The sequence below is a fragment of the Marmota marmota genome, unplaced genomic scaffold (assembly GCF_001458135.2).
Source record: "Marmota marmota marmota unplaced genomic scaffold, marMar, whole genome shotgun sequence".
In the NCBI taxonomy this organism is placed as follows: Eukaryota; Metazoa; Chordata; class Mammalia; order Rodentia; family Sciuridae; genus Marmota; species Marmota marmota.
In genome coordinates this window covers 5,890,392-5,899,161 of record NW_026000026.1, presented here as the reverse complement: position 1 = coordinate 5,899,161, position 8,770 = coordinate 5,890,392, and positions in this window count along the sequence as shown.

The following is an 8,770-nucleotide window of genomic DNA, read 5'->3' as shown; positions in this document are numbered from 1 at the left end:
ACACACAGGAGCGTGGGGGTGGGGGCAAAATGACTGCATTGGTCCCCAGAAGATTCCTGTAGAGGGAGAGTCGGTTCCGCAAAGCAGAAGGAGGCATCAGAGGACAGAAGGAGGCCCCACGCCTGGTAGTCAGTTCAGCTGGAGCAGAGCCCCCAGGTCTCAGAAAGCCTGGGGCTCCCGGCCCAGGAAAGAGACAGGGCTGCTGATCCCGTTTAGACGCCTTGTTCCCACCCCGCCAGGCAATACCTGACTCTTAAAACAAATATTTTATGATTTCCCCTTTTCTGACCTGGAATGAAATCCATAAATAATATGAGCGCCCCACGTGCCAGGCTCTCATCAGGAGTCACCCCAACGATGACACCAAGGGGAAAGAGAAGACTGTGTCGTGGATGAGACCTCTCCCAATGTGCCTTTGCCCTGGCATGAAACCAGAATCACCATAAAATAACCGGAGGCTGGGACCGGGGGTGTAGTCTCACAGGACAGAGTGCGGATGCCGAGGGACAGCGGCTGATCTGAGCAACTTAGCTGCTGCGAAGCCTGTGCCACCGGAGATGAACCCAGAGGGAGAAGATCGTCACCTCGAGGGCTGGGGCCGCAGGGGGACTCTGCAGGACTCTGTCACATCCCTCATCAGATGCCATAGCAGTTCGACGGTCCTGGCAGTGCCCAGCATGAGGCTGACCCACCCATCTTGATCCTGAACCCGACCCTAGGAGGAGGATGGCCACCACCGTCCACTGGTGGGCTGCTGGGGGTGAGTGCGACGTGCATGGCGTCCTGCCTGATCCCCTTCACTAAGCTTGGGCCACACACCCACCCCATGCAGCTTTGCATGGTGGCTGTAATGGCCCCCGAGCACCCCCTCTTCAGAGGACGCCCTGAGGCCAAAGGGGAACTTCCTTGCCACGGGCTGCTGACTCGGAAGTACAAGGACGACCCCTTATGTCAGGTGAGGGCCGTCCCTGGTGAGTTCCATGCCCCTGGACCACCGTGCAGCCGGGGCCACGTGCTGTCCCCCGTCCCTTGGCCTCTCCGCTGCCCCATTCTGCACCCCACGCCCTCCTCTTTGGAGAAGCCACTCAGGAAGTCCCACACCAAAGAATCTCTGTCACAGGCTCTGCTTCCGGAGATCCCCGTCTAACGTAGGGTCAAGGTAGACACCAAGGCCACTGCAGTCATCAGCTGGGAGATGACGGTGGCTTGGACCAACATGGAGGGGGAGAGAGGGAGGGTGACTGTCACTCAGTGGGTGTGCCCACAGAGTGAGCCGAGACGGGTCAGCAAACCCCGTCTACAAGAGACCCTAGCCCTGCCTTGGGTCCACCTCCATAGCCTTGGAGACTCTCAAACTGTGCATACCCTACGGCCCCTCATTTATCACAATCGGATGAGTTTCACGGTAACATTTCACCTGTTCAAGTCACCGTGTGGCCTCTGTCCCTGGTTGGGCCCAGGCTGTGCAGGCCTCGGGGTGGGACTCAGCCAGGCGCCCACCGGCAAAGGTCCGCAGTTCCAGCTCCAGCGTCACGGATCCGAAGCTGGCTGGGGGCTGAGAACCAGTACCTCCAGCCCTGGAGGGGTCCCAGCTCCCCCTCCCCATCCGAATGGCATCTCAAAAGATGGCTGGTTTGGAAACTTGATCATAGATTCCGGTCTTGTGCAACTGACTCTCTGCCTCCCTTCTGCAGCCTCCAGGTCCTTGTCAGTCAGCATACGCCCTTCCACGCCATGTCCCTTCAGGTCCTTTCCGTTGCGGGGCATCTGTGACGGAGCGAGAGAGACGTCCCCGGCAGTTGCTGCAGCCCTGACATCTAACCCGCTCGGTGATGGTGACGGATCCGTCCTGTGGTGGTGATCCATGTGCCTTTGGCTACAGCTGACACCTCACCTTCTCGACCTCCGTAGCTGCTCCTCAACCCTCCTGCCAAAGACGCCCCTCTGTCTGCCACTGCTCTCTTCTCTGCCACCCGCCACCCTCCTCGCGCAGTTGGGAATCACCAGGGCCTCCTGGCTGCAAACTCTGGGTGGTGCTGAGCACCTGCTTTCCTCCCGTGGGGCTGGGTCTTGGGACCACAGAGCAGGGGGCGCCTGCACGGCCGGCCCCCAGGGAACACCTGGGGTGCCCGGTCTCCAGCAAGCTCCCGGGAGACTGCCCTTCACACATGTCGGGGCTCCCTGCCACCCCGCAGCCATGTGATCCACATGTCACTATCATGTCACTCTCCAGTGACATCCCACTGTCCCTCAATACAATCCAAACTCCTCTCTTCAGAGCAGCGGCCCTGTCCTGGTCACCTCTGTTCACCTGTGTTGAGTGAGTTCCCAGGACCAGCCCCAGGGCACGAGCGTCTCATCTTCCTTGCCGCCCCCCCAACACCTCCAGTGTGCGGGCACGGATTACGGGTGCTTACAAGCCCTTGCTAAGTGTGTGAACAAGTGACCGGGTCACCTCCAAAGAGGCTTGCCACCTTCCCCTTACCAGGTGGACTGGGCACAGATCCCCCCATGGTCACCCTCAGGGTGTCCCAGGCAGGGCGTTCCTGCACCAGCAGCAGCTCTTTGGCCTCCAGGACTTGGTGAGGACTGACCCTCCCTCTCGGTCCCACTGTGCTGACCTCCTGCTCAGCGCCCTGTTTCTGTCCCTTCCTCTAGGAGCCTTCTCTGATCTCTCCCCCGCGGTCCATTCCCATCCTCGGCCTGGGGCCTTGCTCCGTGTTTCAAATGCCAGGCCCCCCGACATGGAGCAAAGGAGCAGTGACCATAAAACGAGGCGAAGGCCATCAAGAACTAGGGAGGGACACCAGTCACACGTTTCCTGCCCATTTCCCCTGCAGGAAGGTCGGCCCCTGGAGCGGGGCTCTGTGGGCCTCCTGCTCAGCCCCTGCCTGCCGCGGGAAGCCCCCCAAGCGCCTCAAGAACACAGGGGCTGTGAGGGAAGAGGACCGGCGATGGCCAGCATCCAGAGGACAGCAGACACCTGTTCCTTCAGGGAATCTGATGGAGGACCTGCTCCACGCCCCATCCTGCCTGAGCCCTGGAGCCGACCAGTGACCCAGTCGAGACCCCTGTCCTCCCAGGGGTCTGGTGGGAAGACGGACCAGGACCAGGCCACGCAGGAGTTAGATAAGCCAGACAATGCCAAGGTCAAGAGGGATGGGCGGTCGGCAGGTGGCCCTGGAGGGAAGATGTTGTTCAGCCCCCAGGAAAGAATGTTCCAGAGAGGGAGCAGCCCCAAGGCTGGGCCTGGCCTGTGAGAGGGAGAGTGAGGGGCCATGTGGGGTTCTGGAGGGGAAGTGCCTGAGGGGTGTCGCTGGAGCAGAGAGAGGCACTCGGCCACACCAGGAGGTGACACGTGGGTCACACCATCATGCTCAGTCTGCACTGTGGGGTGATTGTTTAATATCAATATTAGCCAGCAATTATTAATATTCTGATGTCATAAAACCCATCAGAAAAAACACCTGCGGCAGACGCCCTTCTCTGTGGTGTTGGGAATCCGTCCCCCAGGGGTCAGCACACGAGGCTCTCGGGCAGGAGCCTCCCCCCAGCCCCCAACTCCTGCTCTGCTGGCAAAACCCTAATTTGTCAGGACCCTAATTTTAGACAACAAAAGTGCAGAAGCCCCTTCTTGTCCTGCTGCCCCTTGATGGGTGGCTTCTGCCACTTCCTCTTCCCTAGAGCTGTGACACTGAGCACCTGCACCCTCAAAGCACAGAATGGTCCCTTCTGTCACAAGAAGCCACGAGAATACCTGGCAGGGAGGGATCTTCCTGTGGACCAGACGGGAGGAATTGGGCTTCCACAGACCTCCTGGGTTCCCTGCCTGAGGCCTGGCCGCTCGGCTGATGAGCTTGTTCCCTGAGGTCTGTTGGGCTTGGCTCTGTGTGAGATCTAACAGGACTGCAGACGCATGATTATTTGCCTTCTTTTTCTTTTTGATGCTTAAAAATACCCCCACAACACCTAAAAAAGAAAAAAATGGTGGCTGAATAGATTAGGGTTATGCATCTGGGATTTCCCCTCACGTGCACATGGCAGGTGGTGGGATCACCTCTGGACTTCTGATCTTCTTCACAGAGCCGAAGAGCTGAGAATTTTGGTTAAGTAAAAATGGCTGTGAATAAAGTGCGATCACAAAGATGCCGCCTTGAGATCGTAATTTCAAACCCTCAAAACCCAAAGCAGAACATTTGTAAGACAGGAGCAGATGGCAGTCAGTCGCTCAGGCCACAGAGTACAGAGAAGAGAAAATAAATCAGGAATCTTTCAGCTTATTTCCAGGGTGTGTGTGTGTGCGTGTGTGTGTGTGTGTGTTGCTTCACTGTGTGTACCCAATGTGCATTGCACCATCTTTTGAAAAGTTGAGGGGTTAATTTCTGGCTGCACAATCTTTGGATTTATTAAGGGACAACTCTTTAAAAGATAAAATCATGACGGTCACCCAAATATTAAATGACTATGTGTCAGCGATTTTCTTTAACTCAGTAATTAATGAGAGAAGAAGATTTTAAAACCAATTCAAAGGAAAATCCAAAGAGCAAACACTGGTGTAGGCTGTTGGGAGTGTGGCCCTGGATTTGAGGCCCAACAGGCTTCACCGTGGGGGCGCTGCCTGCCGACACAGCCCACCCCCGGACATGGCGTGTGTTTCTAGGGACAGGAATCGCTTGCATCACCCTGAACTTGCTACAAATCAACATCTATCTATCTAGAATTATAGTCTATAGTCAAAGACGATGAAGGGCAAAGGTCATCTGGGTTCCTGACACCAGTCAAGACCTAAGACGCTTGGTCAAGACACCGAGTTTCAAAATCGTTCCCATTTTCCTTCCGGGGGTGACTGTCGGAGGCCTGGGATGCTGTGACGCCTGCCATATGCAGGACAGTCCCACACTGCAGATGCTTGTCCTGCACCCTGGTGGCTTTTCAGCGTCCTCCTGGGTATTCCTGCGTACACAAGCTCTGCGGGGCGAGCCTCCAACCAGATCCATCAGGACACAAAGTATTTGTCGTTCCTCTGAGTGTCGCGAGTACATCTTGCTCTGGTACCCACCCACATTGTTCTGTCCTCTCCTGAATGTCTTACACATAAGGTCTTGCGTGGCCCCCGATTGCCTTGCTTCTTCTGAATCCAGACTCATTCGCCAACCGAAGGAGCACGCCACTCCCCGGTTCCCTGGGCCTCTCGCCGCAGCTGTTCAGGGGCAGGTGTTCGTGATGCAAGAAGACGGTGTAATCCCTGTTCTTTTATTTTTATTTTAAGCAATAGGCTACGAGTTAGTTTCTTTTATTCCTCCTTGATAGCAAAGCAAGGATGATCATCTGACTTTTTCAATTTTGTCTAGGCAGGTCATGTTATTTAGACCTCCACTTCAGGAGTGTAAGGAAGCTTCATACGATATTGCCGTAAAGGTGGGGAGGGCTGAGAACCAGGCCCCCCAGACTCTACCATGAGGGGTTCACCGTCCTCCAAAACCGCGGCCCACGTCTCTTGAGGGGACAGAGCCTGCCCATTGGATACAGTCAGGAGGGCCTGCCCATCAAGGAGGCTGGTCCCTGGCCTGGCCTATCTGCTCTTTTCTGGAGGCTGCGTCCTACGTGAGGTCACCAAGCCATCAGGACAGTTGAGACTGCGTGACTCTGCAGCCCTGTTGTTGACAAAGAGCTCTGATCCCAAACAAAAGCCAACAAGCCACCAGCAGAAACCAACAAAAGACCGCCGAGTCCTACAGGAATGTCTACCAAAAAGACCAGTGAGATTGCACTTGGAGACGGAGAGCTCATTTGGGGCCAGGAAATCTTCCATTTGTTCTTTGACAAATCTCTCCTTAACTGGACTCTAGGGGGGTCCTCGAAGTCCTTTTCCTGGCGAGACCTCAACCTTGATGTCAGACCTGCGTGAACCGCGCTGAGTCAGTCGGAGAGAATCCCCATCCCCGCCCTTGATGTCGACCACCTGGCCTGCCCGCTGCAGGAGCCTGTGTAATGGGTCTAGCGAGGGTCCTTCCTGTCTCCTTAGTAATTCTCTACCTGACCTCCCCCAACCTGCTCCCTGGCTACAAATCCCTACCTGTTCTTGCTGTGTTTGGAGAGAGCCTGATGTCTCGTCCCTGTTGTGGAATTAGTTTTGATCCCTGCTACAGCTTAGACGTGGCTTAGCCCTCCAAGGTTCACGTACCGGAAGCAGGGCCCCAGTGTGGCCACGTCACAGGTGGTGTCCTTTTAGGAGACAGGGCCTATGAGAGGTTGTTACTGACTCCTCTCGCTCTGCTGCCCTGTCTCTCAATGCAATCTCTCCCTCTCACGCATACTCCCTCTACGATGCCATCAGTCCTGAAGTGACACAGCCAAGGGGGCCCTAACCAGAGCCAGCACCAGGCTATTTGTCATTTTAGTCTCCACAACTGTGAACTAAATAAGCCTGTTTTCTTTATAAGGGATCCAGCCTTGGGTGTTTCATTATAGTGATAGAAAGCAGATTGATCAACATCTATTGCAATAATCCTGAATAAAATCTTCCTGAGCAATTTAGCAAGTGCCAGAATAAATTTTCTTTAACATATTTCACACAAGAAATGTCTCCTGGGCTCCTAATAGATGACAGACCCTGTGTTGGTATATGGGGTAAAATGCCTACTAATCCAAAGCCGATCCCTGCCACCATGGAGTGTGTACAGTGAGGTGGGGGCAGGACAGTGGCCATGATGCTACTGCAGGCAGGTCTCACAGCAGGAAGGAGGTGTCTAAATCAAATTTCTGTAAAACAAATCACATCCCAAGGTAAATCCGCATCCTTGTGAGAAGGATAAATATTTATGTAATGTAGGCAACAAAGCCCTTAATTTGTCTCGCCTCTTAAGTTCTGGATTCATTGTCTAGAGCTATCCAGAAGCGCAGAAGCCTGGCTCAGCAAAGGTTGTTTTCATTTGCATTTTAAATACTCCAGAGACAACGCCCGGATCAGCAGGAGGAGCTATTTTCTCACGCAGTCCTTCATCTGGGTAAAGCGTCACCTTCCTGGCCCCGTTCCCCGCTCCTGGCTGGGTCAGAGGGTAGAGGCCGCCTGTGGATAAGGGGGCTTCGTTCCCGGGTCATTTCCACATGAAACGCCCCAGCTTGTCCCTTCTTGGGAATGAGCAGAGCCACGCTTTCTGCTTTCCAGGGCCCCTCAGCTCCAAGCGCATTCCACAAGCGTCCTGTCTAATCTTGACCTCCGTCCTGTGGGGCAGATTCTATTACTGTCACCGTGTCACAGATGATGACCATGAGGCTCGGCAAGGTTACCCAAGGCCTCCCAGCCGAAAAGGGGGAACTGAGTGTCGGTCCCCACCAGCCCAACTCCAGAGCCCACGTTCCTAACCGTCTACCGGTGTCCCCTGGAGAGTGACGTAGGGAGCCCACAGGTCCACCACTCACGGCTTCAGGTTTCACGGGTGGGGGGCACTCCTCCCCTGCAGACCCCCTCCCCGGGGCCAGCCCACTCCCCTGGGGATCTTGCCTGACGCTGACCTGACGGAGCCTTTTGTCCATCCATTACAGACCCCTGCGCTCGTCCTGCCTGGCTGTCTCTGGGTGAAGGTCCCCGGCTGCCCTGGGCAGTGCCCACGCAGGACCACATCCAGCCTCTGGGGCACCTGCCCCTCCCGGCCCGGCCCAGCCTCTGCTCCCTCAATCCGGGCTCTTGTTCTGACCGTCACCGCCCCCCACCCCGCAGCAGGAGAGGCCCTCAGGCTAGTGTGGTACACGTTCCAGCTGGGTTTGCATGGCGGGACACTTGGGGACCTCTCCTGCTCTGACATTCCCACTCCCTCGTCAGCACACGCATCTCCTCTCCCTCCCACGTTTTAAGGTGGTTCTGGCAGACCTCAGCTTTCCCAGAGGTGAATCTGGCTGCAAAATCTGGCCCCGTGGGTAACCATCCTTGTCCCTAAAGTCAGGGGGAAAGCAGGTGGGGTGCACTCTGAGGCCATCACACTCCTCAGCTCCACAGAGGGACAAGGCCTGCAATCTCCACAGGAGCATCCGCCCCTAAAACCACACAGACCCCCTGTTAGCCCTGCAGAGGGACAGCCCTCGGCCACGGCTGGAGGAGACAGGCGGAGGCCCCGGAAGGTGGGCCTGTTGGCTGTGGAACAAACCATGAGAGTGTTCCCGTCTCTGGAGCAGGCTTTCCCCACATGTTTGACCAGGACCCCCAGTGAGAGAGGTGGTTTTCATCAGAACGTGATCTGAGCACACACGGGGGCACACACGTACACACTACCCGCAGCGGGGGGCAGGGGGTGTCGGGAATGTTGTAGATTAACAACAGATGTGAGAGACAAAGGGAGGACACTCGTGGAGTATTTTTTAAAATAACTGGGGAAAATCGTTTATGAGAAAATTGGGGAAATTCAGACACTGATCATTTGAGAATATTAAAGGAATTATTGCTCATCATTTTTAGGCCAGATTCTGGCATTGTGTCTGGGATTTATCTTTTGGCGAAACATGCTAAGGTTTAGGATTGGCCTCCAAATAATCCAGAAGAAAAGAAACTGGTGTTCAGGTGATAACGGAAGAACGGCCCCTGGCGCTACGCTCTCTGCGTCCTGGGTTGAAGAATATGCATAAAACAGAGTCAATTAACGGGCTGAGCCAACACCACTGGACCCAAACCACAAAGAAGGAGCGTTTCCAAGCAGAGCATGTGTGGTGACTACGGCGGGGCCTCTTAGATCGTGGAGCCTAAAGACAGCCTCGGGGTCAGGACAGCCGCACGACT